Raw genomic sequence first — 14,633 nt, 5'->3', positions numbered from 1 at the left:
GGGATTATTATAAACTCTTCCATTCATTGTAGACTTGCATATATTCAGAGATCCAGACTTGAGTTTGCAATAGAAAAGGGCTGGGCAGTCTTTAGACTTCTTAGCTTGTTTTTCACTGGATGCCTTAGGTGGCCTGATTGGACCTAGGTGCAACCCAACATCTCTGGGAAGCAGAAACACCACTGAGGGCAATGTGTCTGGGAGAGCAAGCTCAACCTCAGACTTGGTTTTTGGTACCAGAACTGAAGTCCCCACGCAAAACATTTTACACACAAATCTGCCTCAGCAGTAGAGAAAGGGCCTTTTTGTTTTCTATGTTGTTAAACTACTGGCAGCCAGAAACGCTTGCTAATCTACTGCGAATTACTGGGAGACCTGTCAGTAGACTCTGGTCTGCCTTCTGCCAACCCCTCCCTGCAACACAGCCGCTCCATTGTTGCGACCAAACGCAGCCATGTGCTGCTTTCAGAAAAAAGCACGCTGCCAATTATCCTGTGTGCATGGGTGTTCCTTCTTTTCTACAATTTGGTGCTGGCAAACTTTGAAACAATAATTCAAAAGTGCTGCTGGAGTCTGGCCTACCCTTTTCTCAGTAGGACAATTGAGGACAATATGATTTAGCCCATGGCAAGGAACACGAGAACATTGTAGGGCAAGCTAATTCTTCTTGAAGGGATGCAAGATTTCTGTAGGCCAAGCCTATCTTTTCTTGGCTGTCCAGCTGCTGGATGTGTTCCAGTGCAAGAACAGCCACAGAGAAGCCAAGGGAAAACAAAAAAAGAAAGGTGAGCTCAAGCAGGGGCCAAACAATAGTACCCTTGGGAACAGGGACATTCAAACACAGGGCCTGGGACCAAGATCCAGCCATCCAAAGCCCCAAAACAGCACTTGAGTGACTGCATGTCCTCCCTCTCAGAGGACAGTTCTCTATTCAAGGGATTGCCTAAGGACTCTCCTCGGAAGGGTTGTCCATGTCTGGTTTAAAGGACAAGCAGCGTCCTTACATCAGTCCCTGGATACCAGACTGAGCTGACACATAGGTCACCTGGCAACAATCTCCCACATATTGGAGGGGTACTATATTTCTTTTTAAATTATAATTATAATCTCGAAATGTGTGTGTCTAGCTGATTCAGTTCAGTGCCTTCTTCTGTCTTCTTTGTTTGAAGATGCACTTCCTCTTTTGGGGTGATTCATAAGAGTCCATACTAATCCAGCCATGTGGGCTTCCCCAGGTAGCCATACACCCTTCCACATGTCACCAAAGGGCTCGTGCTTTCCCTGCTCCTTTTGATCATCTGGTGTTTCCCGGCATTTGTGTGGTGTTTTGACCATTTGAAAAGCCCAAAAAGCCTATCCCAAGGCTTAGTTACTGGCAGCAAGAGCTTGAAATTAAAGCATTTTTTGCTATTTGGCTCTTCCCCTTTTGCCTTTGGTCACAGCCAGTGCTGGAATGCTGCTCCCAAGAGAATCTCCAAAATGAAATTCACCCCTCAGGCTGGAAGGCACCCCCCCCCCCCCGAAAGCACTTTGTTTGTTTGTTTGTTTATTATTTAATCAATGTATATACCGCCCCACTCACCATAGGCTCCTTGGGCAGCTTACGTCATGTTAAAATCCAGAACAACATAAAACAATACAAGGCACAATATAACACCCACAACTACAAAGAATGAATAATAAAATCCATGAATAAGTTAACAGAGTTAAATAGAGCCAAAATAGAGAAAATAGAATTAATAAAATAATAAATTATGCGCGCGCGCGCGCGCACACACACACCCACACACACACACTCCAAAACTAGAACATGGGCCATTAAAATTAGTAAATAAATATCTCACATTTGAAAATCATGTCACATGGGTGGCAGCATAAAATAACATTATTAAAAATTTAAAGAATTCACTTATTAAAATAACTGCTAAACCAATAAGTCTTTAGTTGGCTCCTGAAGGCCGAAAGAGTGGGTGCCAACTGAACTTCCATTGGAATTGGATACTGAAGTTGGGGTGCTGTGCTGGAGAAAGCCCCCCTCCTTGCAAACTCCCCCCTCGCTTTGTGAGGGGAGGAATGACCAGGCTGACACATATGGAGAACGGTGCTCCCCCAGATAGCCGGGTCTTGTTGACATGGGAGAACATGTGGAGAGACCACAGGCAACTAGCCAGTGACAGAAACTGGCTCTTTCGCTCCGCGATTCTGCAGCTGGAGTCACCAACATGGTGCCTGGGGGCACCAATGTGCCATGCACACATCTCTTGGTGCCCCCCAGGATCCCTTATGTCCCAAGACATGGTAAAGAAAATGAGAGTGAGAAATGGAAGGCCAGATACTGCAAATCAAGTGCTGCCCTCTGGCACCATCTTGATTTGGGTTCCCAAATGTGGTTTCTGGTTTCAGCAATGGCTTATACTTAGGTTCTTGGGCAAGTTACTCTGTAACTTCTGTATTTTGTAACCATCCATGCCCACTCTAGCAGGCATTTTATGCATGCGCCCATGGCAACCTTTTTGTGAGAGCACCCATGACATTATCCCACTTTTCTAAAGAAGTTGGGCATCCCCATTCTGGATTGCTGCTTCCAGTCAAGTGGGAAAATATGGGGGCTAAATTAATAAAGATGGATAGACGGGACAGCATAAAGCAGCTTTCCTATGTTTAACTTGCAATTGTTAGACCTAATGCAGCCATGTATTGACATGTATTGGGTAATTCAGGTGGCATGGATTAACCCATCTATTTCTGTTTTTTGGCATGTGTACATTCATAAGTCCACTGCTTCCCATTTCTGCACTGATCTGTGATTTTCATTTGTTAAGGGTATAGTCCTAAGGGGTTGAGGCCTAACAGACAGAGGGCTCCAGTCCATCGGGCTCAGTGTATTGGACAGAGGCCTTTGTCTATTCATAGCCTTATCTGCTACAGTCCAAAGAAGAGGATGATTTTTACAGGCTCAAGTACCTGCATTTAAAACAAACGGACAGGTCAACTTGTATCAGAATTCACAAAGATCAAATTCCTCAAGCAGGACTGGTTATATACAGAATGCAAGGTGAGACTTGCATTAAATGCAGCAACCTGCATTTACATGGGGCAATGCTTCCATTCATATTTTTGGGAAATCTCAATTAGTCTCAGCTAAGGCTGAAGCCAATATATCAAGGGGAAGGCTTGATATAAGCAGCTTCAGTGTTGCTGCTTTTCTGATACACAATCAGTCCACTCTCAGTAAAGCTGAAAGAACTTTCCCCACATCCTCCCACAAGAATTGTTCAAACATTTCTCAGCACAGAGTATCAAGCTGCAGGCCATGGCCCCCACTGAGGAGGTAACTTCTACACAATATGCTCCTCTGACATTAATTGCCACAAAGAAGGTAGCAAGGACCATGTGAATTGCGGCATTGGCCTGAGAGCATGAAAACTGCAAGGAGATATTACAAGCAACAGCTGCTATGTGGTGCCTCTCTTAGGCAGCATGGGGCCACTCCCACTTGCATGGAGGCCTTGAGCACCTCCTTGGGCCAGCAGGTTTCTCCCTTCTTGCTTGCTTTTATAAGCCAAGTAGGGTTCATGAACCTCTCCAGGCCTCTGGTCAGTGTGCTGGAGAAGTACTCATCTAATCAAAATGGACTGTTTTGTGCTATGGGTAACACACCTAATTCAACTGCTGTAATGCTGGAGTTTCAGACCTGTTGGATGCAATAGATTTTATCCTGGAAGTGCTCAGCAACTGTATTAGCCTCAAACAGATCTAGCATGTCCTTGGAATCAGGATGTAATAAGCCCTGAACAAACCTCAAGAACTCCACTAAACAGCCAATAGAAGGTTGAATAGATGCTGTGAAACATCGGGGGCGGGGGTTGTCACACTGCCCCTACTATTGCCTCATTATAAGCATATACCTTGGTTTGATTGCTTCCATCTGGCCTTTTTCTCCATCTGCACTCAAGCTGTCTCTTGTTTTGTTTCATCACTCTCAGCTGCAAGTTGTACAAACTTGGAGCCTTCTATTACAGAGAAGGCATTCAGGAGAAATGCCTGGTCATCCCTATGTTCAACAGCTTTCAACTGCCTGGTCATCCCTATGTTCCACAGCTTGACCGTAGCTTCAGCTATATCTGCTCCATCCAGGTACATTAGCCTCTGGGGGTGCCATCTAAATAGATCTTCTGCCCTTGCAGAAAAGAAATCTCACATTACCTCTCAGCAGGCAATGCTCTGATCAAAAGAAAGGAGCTACATAAATATTCTCCACCCTCAGATTACAATCCTCATGTCCAGCCAATATCCAAGTCCATAGTGTGCCTTCCCGATACGTTGGGCTGATAACAAATTGTGGCAGTCCCATGATATAGAAGCTATATGAATAAATATGTCGGTGTCCAAGTTTAGATGTGTTATACATAAAGGATCTCATGTAAAGATACAGATGTTCATCCATCCAACATAATGCGTTCAGACTGTGCAGTCCAGGTGTGCAAACTGTTTTAGCCCCTCATGGTTGCAGCCAATCAGTGGGCAGGAATCTGTCAGTTTGTGAAGTCTGCATGATTTGCTTCCCTGGATGAATGTAGTGTGCCTTGTGGAAAGAAGAGGAGAGGAGGGCAGGGCAGTGGGAGGAGGAAACACCTATTTATTGAAAACACTTTCCCAATTCTAGATGAGACACCATCACAAAGAAAACTCTCATCTGGACCACTCCAGCTGTGGGATGCTAAAACACACTGGCAAAAGAACCCCACACCTTAAGCATTTTAACTCCTTATAGCACAACCCTCTGCATGTTCTTCTGTGAAGCCTCACCAAGTTCTGTGTGTCTCTCTCCCAGGTAAATATTTATTGGATACAGCCTGAAGGCACCATCTTATGTTAGTTTAGACAGGAAAAGGCCTACAGCACTGCTGGCTGGAGGCATGGTGGGCACATAGGTCTTTCTTCTCTATCTAAACATGCATAGAATTGTGCCTGCTTTAATGCCTTATCACTTTAACTCCTTGACTCCAGTCACCACAGAGTCCACTAGAAGACCACTAGTGGAATGTCCCAAGTATATTGTGAAATTCTGCACATGCATGGGTTCCTTCTTCCTAAATGTCATGAGCCCATCTGAAATATGAGGTCCCTCACAATATGGAATCTGTGATGTGAGCCACAAACTCAGGTGATGCTGAAAAACACCAGTTTATAGTTCTTCATATAATTTCAGAGCTAACGTTTCCTCTCCTCAACCTAGAAACTCAGCTTGAATCAGGCTTGGCCAGATCCCACTGGGCTCCATTCACAGTGATCCCTAGGTTACAACCCTCTAAGAAAAAAACAGATAATTCCTACTTCAAAGTGATGCTATCTGGCTATCTGACCCACATGTCAAGATGTTAAGTGTGAGTCATGGATCAAACAAAGAGAAATGATCACAAGACAAGTAGGATGTCATCAGCTTGGTGTGCGGTAGGCAATACAGCAGCAGCCTTGTTAGCAGCTAGAACAACGACTCAGAGAACTTCTGGATCCAGTGTGCTGCATATTGTAGAGATCTCAGAAGAGTTGACCAGACCTCCACCATGGACATTCCTGACCTGGATATTGTTATTACTATACATTTATATACCGCCTCTCTTCCTCTTGCAAGGTGGCTTGGACATTTTTCTTGCGCTCCATTTTATCCTTATAGTGACAACACTGTGAGGTAGGTTAGGCTGAAGGCTGCAATTGGCCCAAAGTCACCCAGTGAGCTTCATAGCCAGGGTAAAACAGCTGACACCATATTCCCATCCCCTTCTGGTCCTCCACTTGGTAAGGCAACTGGTGGCTACAGCCAGCTGGTATTCTCTGTCGCCTGCAATCCTGAGCCTCTTCCCCACTTCCCCCCTTCTGGCCAGTCACACCCTTCTCACCCTCTTACTCACTTTAATTTTTCCCACAGAGATTGCTCTCCCTGTTCTCTGAGTTGACAGTCACTGACAGTCCCTTCAAACTGCCCAAATAGCACAATAAAGGGCTGTCACTGGGTTTCCATGCTGTTTAAAAAACATTTGAAACACAAGAAAGGAAAGCCACAAAGCACACCATGATTCAATAGTGAGGCTGGGTGTAAACAGCATGATGATTCACGTAACAACCCAGTTTGCTGACAATCCGCACTCAGCCTTTGAATGTGAGTTGTCCTGTTGTCTGAACCCAACCAGTATCTTAAGACCTGCCATGGAATTCCTTCTCCAAGTCCTTTTCACTTCCCATACCATAAGGTGGCCAGTTATACAATAAAGCTGACTATACTTTTACCTAAACTTGGCATATCCTAATTGGTATATAAAGATACAAATAATTGTCATTGGATAATTGTACATATTTAGTCCGGAAGGAGAAGCCAAGTGAGTGGCTGCAAGACGGAAGCAGAGGAGACTCCCAACACCTTGGCAGAAGCTCCTTCCTTGAGCCCCCTTTACTGATGCTCCCACAACTGCCAAGTGCCTTCTAGACTGTTGCTTTGGACCAGCCTGAAAAACCAAAGTAAATGTAGCTCCAAGTTGCCCAGGGCTTAACAAAGCATCATTAGCGCAGTCCACCATTGTTGCCCATCAAAGTTCATCAGGAGGATCACAACCATAGAAGAAGGAGGTCTACCACAGTGTATTATGTCAACTCCTCCCCACCCATGCAACACCCCACCACCACAATACACCCTTTTCAGGGTGGCAACACAAAAGCATTGTTTGCACTGTAGCTGCTAAAGTGATCCCACTGGTTTTTGCCACCTAATTATCAGCCCTGGCTTGGTGTTCCCCTGCATTTCCTGAAGGATTATGGTCTGTATTGAATTGCAGTGTGGAATTGGAGCCTAGCATATCATGATTAGTCACAGCTGAGATTAAACAAACCTGCTTGGTCTCTTTCTCATGCTCTTTGTACCAAGGCAACAAGATGTGAAAGCAGGCAGGAGAATTTGGAAAGTACGAAATGTACCATGGAAGCTCTGACCGAAAGCAGCAGAAGAGGAAGCAAGTGGCATGGATGCTGAGGCCTGCTGTTTCCCTGTGCTTTCTCGGAGATTGCCCAGGAAAAAACCTCAAGTTCTAACTCGGCCGTTTGCCAAGAATCCTCTGGAAAACCAAAGACAAGCAACCATCTCCTGCCTCTTGCACTAGTCCAGCAATGAACCTCAGTCCCCCTCCCACAGTCCAAATTCAATCTCTCAAACCCCCCACTCACCCATAAACTGCTTTCTAAACTGCCCCCCAGCTCTCCTATTTATCTGGAGGAGACCGCTAAGCATATGAGAAGGAGAAAGGGCAGGAAGTTTATCCTCCTCCTCCATGTGGTAGGGCAGAAACGACTCCCCAAATGCAAGGAAGGTTCAATAAACTTAAAATCTGTCACAGAAGCATTATAGGAAAATGAGGAGGGTTTCTGTGTGTGTGTGTGGCTGGAGACAAAATCTGGGACTGATACAGATTGGGAAAGGTGTCATGCGTTGCAACAGTGTAGAGGTGTATTAGCACCACAATAAATTTCTCCTGTACATGACCCCCTGGAGTGCTGTTGCACAGTACACAAAGTGCAGACAGACACAAGAAATACAATTTTCCCAAGAATTGCAGACATCTGCTGGGAGGGTAGAATGGGGAAGGAGTTTGATTCTTTTTTGGCTCAGATTAAAAATGTGAGCTAAAGAAGAATTATGAGGTTACAATGCTGCCTAGTTTTTGAGGCTAGCATTCCAAACCCCCAAAGCTCATACTGAGCCAGGAAATACACATTCTGGGCTTTTCTTTTTCACTGGCTGCCTTAATCAGTGGATTTCAGGGCTGTAACCTTTAACTGAGTACTTGATTAGATTACACAACTGAAAATGATCAGGAAAAAGTTAGTCCTGGATTAACAAGGCATCCCACTATACAGAGACAGACAGACAACAGAGAAAGCTGTATTGATTGTACCCCCTTTGAAACCATGTTATGGTAAAAAGCAAGAATTAAATAACTAAATAAATCATACACGTGTGCGTGTGCACTTAGATCAACTGCAAATGGCAAGCCACATCTCAACAAAGATGTTTCCCCTTTTCTCTTCCACAGGTCTTTTTAAAGACTCTGCATCTATGACATGTATGGATCATATACATGTGTGGTGCATTTTTGCTTTATGTCTAGATGCATACTTAGGTAAATGAATGCAATCTGCCTTGTGGGATGCTTCTGTGATCCAGTTGATTGGGCTGGGAGTGTAGCAGGGCAGGTGTGGTAAGTGGGAAGCTGTGAGCTGAAGGGGATCTGAGATTGGAAGGATATCTGCCCACCGCAGCAGTCTCCAAAAGGATGCACATACCCCCAGCTCTGCTGCAACAGTAAGAGCCGAACTTCAGCCAGGCTGGGATGAATGCCCATTTAGCACCAGAGGCAGCTGCAGATCTGGTCCACTCCCTCCCTCCCTCCATCCCTGCCCCTTTCCTTCCTTAAGCAGACAGTGCTCTGATTGACAGACCAGGGTTAGTGACCAGTGGTACAGTTTGAGTTGGACCTCAAAGCCAAAGTTCAGGGCCTGGAGCTTGGAAGAGGCAAAATGATCAGCCAAAGAGTGGGCGGAGGGGAGGACAGCTCAAACAGACTGACACCTGGGCCATGCAGAGGGGCACCAGGCCTGTACCGCCCTCTGCAGAACCTTTTCTTCTTATGTTTGAACATATTTAGAGTAGGGGGTGGTGACGGGCAAACTAACCTTGAGTCAATTCATTAGTCACTCAGAAAGTAATGCATTTGTCCATTTCAGCTTGGACAAGGGATCTCCTTTAATACTGTCAGGGCAAAGTGAAAGAAAGCTCTGCCGTAATACGACTGCTAAATGCCAGGCACTGTAGGAACAACTTTAGACCTAAGATGAGATTCCTGCTCTGACCAAGAATCCAAGTCACAAGTCTTGCTTCCCGTTAGATATGCTAATGTCCCTGCCCTGAAGGTCTCCCTTTCCTATTCTTAGATATGGTAATTGTTTACCTGTCCTGAAGGTTGTATTGTCTTATTCCCTATTGTTTTACCCTGATATCCCTCTAGCATTGGTCCCCCACCTGATTCCCCACTTTCCTCCAAACTGTGTATGTAACTGATAAAAGCATATTGTACAGATTCCATCTTTGAACTCCCTTTGGGGTTATCCACACGCTGCACGTCTTTCCTGTATGTCTGAATAAACGGTGATTGTCCTTTTGATTGTACACCCCCAGCGGACCTGCTCTCCCTGTTTTTTCTTGTCAGTACAAAATCTTTCTATGTGTACATCAGTTTTTGAACAGCATCAAAGTCCATGTTAGGGGTTGTACCTTGTACAGCATAATAATCACCACTTCGTGTCCCCTGCTGGATTAGTTGTCTTTATGTGGCCGTCCTTTGTGGTATACCACTTGCATTTAGAAGCCATCACTGATGACTGCTACGAAGATGGACCCCCACCAATTTCTTCTCTTCCTTCTTGGAACTGGAGCAGAGGCAGTGAGGGAAACAATGGGGAAAACAGCTGATGAAAATGCCCCATGCATATTTCGGGAGGATCCAGGTGCTGGAATGACTACAAATTTGAGGAGGGTCCTGTGTACTATTTTACTGTCCACAATCCATTCCAATTTAATAGTGAATATGCAATATGTTGATCAACGCTTGTTATAAAAGTAAGTATTAAGAATGGACAAATTTTGACCAGGAAGCCAACTAGTTAAGAAATTTGGAGGCATCACTGACAAGGTTACATATATTCTTTTTTAGTTTTTCCCTAAAATATATTATCTTTTTCTATGGTGCTTATTCCAGATAAATTGTGTTTAGCATCAGGGGAAGCAGAAGCGATCTCCATTTTACGTCTGTACTCATGATCGAGCAATGACTTAAATTCAAATGTGAAGCTGCACAAGCACAGAGAATCTATTCAGAGAAAACAAACCAACCAAAAGGCTGGCAAACAAGATTTTTTTCTGGTTGCTTTGCTCTCATATAAAAGGACCACAGAAGCAATGGTAAATCATGGAATGGCCGTCAGCATGGAGAGCAAGAGATACCTGGTCGTGGGCTTCCCAGCTGAAGTAATACAGTTGGCCATCAAAAGCAGCCTCCTCAAAGACCTTAAAAGTGAGGCTATAAAATTACCAATCTGTGCCACTTCTTGTGACAAGGTGAATCCAGCGGTGCCCGGTTTGTGATGGGGCAGTTTCCGAGGCCTATGAGAAGGCAGCTTCCATAAAATGTACTTGATAGATGAGTCATTTGTAGCCACTAAATTTCAACTATCCAACTGAGATTTCTTTATGCAGATAAACCTTTGCAGCAACCAATTGTTATGAAGTGCTTAGAGATCATACATGGTGGAAGGGTACGCATCTTAAAAGCCAGTTCAGCTAATATTCACATACTGCAGTACAGCAGAACAAATAATCTACATTTAGGATACTGCTTTACTTCCAGGTTAGACAACCCTTTTGGGTTCATGAATGCATTTGTCATATTTGTTCCGGACCCCATAGCGCTCTTGTCATTTGAAGGGATTTCCTCCTTTCTTGTCCCTGTTCCCTGGATTTCCTCCTTACGAGCCCACCCCTCTAGAGTCCTGCTTTCCGTGCTGACCCTTTCCCACCTCCACCACCCAGTTGCCTCTGATGTCCCCCCTTTCCCCCTTTCTGCTGCCTGCCATTTTTGCTACTTGCCACCACCTACCCAGCCACTGCCAGTGCACCATGGTTGTTACTTGAACATTTTTTCTCTATTCACTTTCAAATGTTATTATATTGTCTTCGTTTGTTTTGTAGTTTGAACTTTGCACTGATATCTGGAATTTTTATGTTTACCACTCAGGGATCCATGTCAGGATGAAGGTGTGGTTTAACCTTAAAAAAAATCAATATATGAATAGCAATAGTGTTATTCATGTTTGAGTTAATAATATCAATGTTAGCATCCCCTTAATGAAATGCTCCATTTTTTTTTCAGATGAGGGCGAGAATAAAGTGCTTCTCTTAAGCAGGCAAATCCTAACCAAATCATTGTAAACCATCCTGAGAGTCATCTGACTAAAGGAACAGTATTAATATGCCTTAAATAAATGATAACGATGCCCCAAACCATGGGCACCCAGTCTTCACTGAGCCAAATTCCATTGAGGGGTGGCTGTGAAGGTTTCCATGCAGAGGGATACAGTACATCCCACCCAGAATCCTTTTCTTACACAGGCACTCTATCAGCAAACCCTCCCTTATCACTCTTTTCAGACCCAGGTTGATGGGGCATTTTATTTACCATCAATGTCTACATTTCAGAGGCAAACAACCTCTGTCAGTTCATTTGGGTCAGGAGTCATTGTGACCTGTCCAAATATGAGGCAAGGGTTACATGATTTTATTGGTGCTTTAGTAGGCCAAGGGAACACGTTGTATAGGCATTCTTTACATCTGTCTTGTTTATCTTACAGGGCAGTGTCACAGGAGTGGGGCACACGTCTGCGCTGTGTGTTGGCTGGCCGGTCCTCTTCCGTTCAGTGGCGAGGCCTGCTTTCGATCCCTTCTCCTGGAATGAAAAGGTGCAGAATAGTTTCAGCCCTACGGCCAAATTCCATTGTGAAGACGCTCTTGGGTTCACCCATCATTCCAGAAGAGGGGCAAGGGGCAAGGCCAAATGCAAAAGGGGCAGGGCCAAAATTAAACAATAGTGGCATTTATGAACACAAGGGACGCACCAAAGCATCAACGGTTGGGGGAAGCGAGTGGGACCAGCGGAAGGCGTGCAGCCTTATGGAAGATGCTTATGGATTGGGACACCCAGAGGACTGGATTTGTTCCCTGGTTTAAGGGTCTGCACCCCTGTCCTGTATATTCATCCCATTTATTTCCTCTTGGCCACTTCCTTACTCTGTCTCTAGTACTGCATGTGCACTAAAAGGAAACCAGATATGTTCATAAATGTCTAAAAATAGTAGCCACCGCTCCTAAAATCCTACCAGATATAAAAACTTTCAAAAAGGTTTTATAACAAGCTCTTGAACAAGGATCTCTTGTTTTATAAATCATCAGGGAACACAGTATACTACAAGCATAGTACATTTATTTATTTATTTAGGAGACTTCTATGCCGCCCCATTGGCCAAAGCCTCGGGTCGGCTCACATCCATAAATAAACTTCCATAGAATAATATAAATTAACCGTATAAATTAAGATGCCCTGGCCAAAGAATAAAATGAATAAATACTATTAACAATTAAAATGACATTTGAATAAAAAGGTCTTCGCCTGGTGCCGAAAAACAAATAACGACGGCGCCAGGAGGACCTCTCTGGGGAGCGCATTCCATAGATTGGGCGCCACCGCAGAGAAAGCCCTCCTCCGAGTACTTACCCTCCTAATTTCCTTCACGGAGGGTTGCCGGAGAAGGGCCTCTCCCACAGATCTCAAGGGGCGGGCAGGCATATATGGACATACATGCAGCAACACTTCTAGTATCCAGAAGCTATGCTTTGTCAACCTCCCAAACAGATCAAGTAACTGGAGTTTCCAACAGGGGCTGGTTGGCTCCAGGCTTGGTTCCTTAATCTACGGCAGTCTCCCCTGTCAGTTGTGTGATGCAATTCTTCTTTGGAAAGGTGCTAAACACTACCTTATTTGGTACTCATTGCCTGATTTGCCTGCTCCAGCACATGACCACCAATTCATCTTGAGACAACATCATCTTGCTCTTCCAATTCTTGTCTGTCCAATCTGGAACCTTACCACCAACCCATTACACACCCAGAGATGTACTGGTAAATTCTGGAGTTCAGGCATTCATCAGAACAGTCCTCAAAGCTGTGGCTCAAAGATAGTCCAAAATTGAAGGCAGCTGTATTGCTCCAGATCAATAAACCTATGAAATCCTAGAAGATTTAATCTACTAGGAACAAATCATCTGCATAAGCAATTAAAACTCATGTGTTTTAATTGCTTATTCAGGAACAAGCCACCCCAAAATGCAGGGAGAATTATAATAACAGATAACAATATATTGATGTTGGAAAGCAACATTCCTCCCCACCCTGACAGTTCCTGAAGGAGCTCATAAGAAATGGGAAGTTCTGAGGGAGGTGGCAGATGACATCAGCATCCCTGCTAATAAAATAATACTAGTGCTGCTTCCCTGCAAACCCTGCTTCCACTACACCATTGTGCGGCCCATGTCATCTCCTTCTGGTCCTTTGGATGCATCTCTGCCTACCTCCCACCAAGAGAATCAGTCTGTTTGAATTGCAGCATTTGCTTCTGGCCTGGCTAGGCCCTGGCAAAGGTATTATCTCTTAGATTAGAAACATAGAAACAGAGCGAGTCAGAAGGGGTCTCCTGGGCCATCTAGTCTGACTTCGGGCACCAGGCAGCTCCACTCACAAAATGCTCACCATGTGGACGTCCAGCCTATCCTTGAACACCCGCACCGATGGGGCCTCAACGACCTCTCGTGGAAGCCCATTCCACACCCTCGAGGTCCTGACTGTCCGGAAGTGCTTCCTGGCATCCAAATGGACCTTGGCTCCCTGAGCTTTGCTCCATTGGAGAGTGTCCTGCCTTCCTCTGCAGAGGGAGAACAGGTCTCTACCCATCTCTGTGTGACACCCCCTCACATATCTGTATGTCGCCAACATATCCCCTCTGAGTCTCCTCTTCTCCAGGCTGAAGAGACCCAGTTCCCTCAGTCTCACCTCATACGGCATCCCCTGCAAACCGGCCACCAACCTTGTGGCCCTACGCTGCACTGACTCCAATCTGGCTATATCCTTTCTGTAATGAGGGGCCCAGAATTGAACACAATACTCCAGTTGCGGGTGCACTAGAGTCGTACAGAGTGGTAGTAATACCTCTCTCGATCTAGAAGCCACACTTCTGGCTATGCAACCAAGGGTGGCGTTCGCCCTCTTGACCACCGCATCACACTGCTGACTCATGTTTAGCCTGCAGTCAACCAGTACACCGAGGTCCCTGTCACAAGTGCTGCTCTCCAGCCACTTGTCACCTAACCTGTACTTATGACACCTATTCCTATGCCCCAAGTGCAAGACCTTGCACTTATCCACATTGAACGCCATCCTGTTGTCTCCTGCCCACTTCCATAGTCTGTCCACATCCTTTGGGATCTGGAGTACCTGCTGCTCAGTTGTGACCACTGCTCCAGTTTTAGTGTCGTCTGCGAATTTGATCAGCAGACTGTTCACCCCTTCTTCCATGTCGTTAATGAAAAGATTAAACAGGATCGGCCCCAGGACAGAGCCCCGGGGGACCCCGCTTGTTACTGGCTGCCATCCCGATGATTCCCCGCTAATGGTTACCTTCTGCTGTCGGTCAGTCAACCATGCCCTAATCCACCGGACAGTGCTTTGGTGTATCCCAAACTGCTCAGTTTCTCCACCAGGATATCATGGGGCACTTTGTCAAAGGCCTTGCTGAAATCCAGGTATACCACATCCACTGCATCCCCTCCATCTAGCCATCTCGAAACCTTGTCATAGAATTCCACAAGGTTTGTCTGGCAGGACCTGTTTTTGCGGAAGCCGTGTTGTGTGGCTGTCAGCCTCCCGTCCCTATCTAGCATCACTAGATCTCTGTATTATGAGCCTTTCCATTGTTTTTCCTACA

Source organism: Varanus komodoensis, unplaced genomic scaffold (assembly GCF_004798865.1).
Source record: "Varanus komodoensis strain SLA01 unplaced genomic scaffold, ASM479886v1 scaffold37, whole genome shotgun sequence".
NCBI classification, from domain to species: domain Eukaryota; kingdom Metazoa; phylum Chordata; class Lepidosauria; order Squamata; family Varanidae; genus Varanus; species Varanus komodoensis.
Note: the sequence above shows the minus strand (reverse complement) of the source record.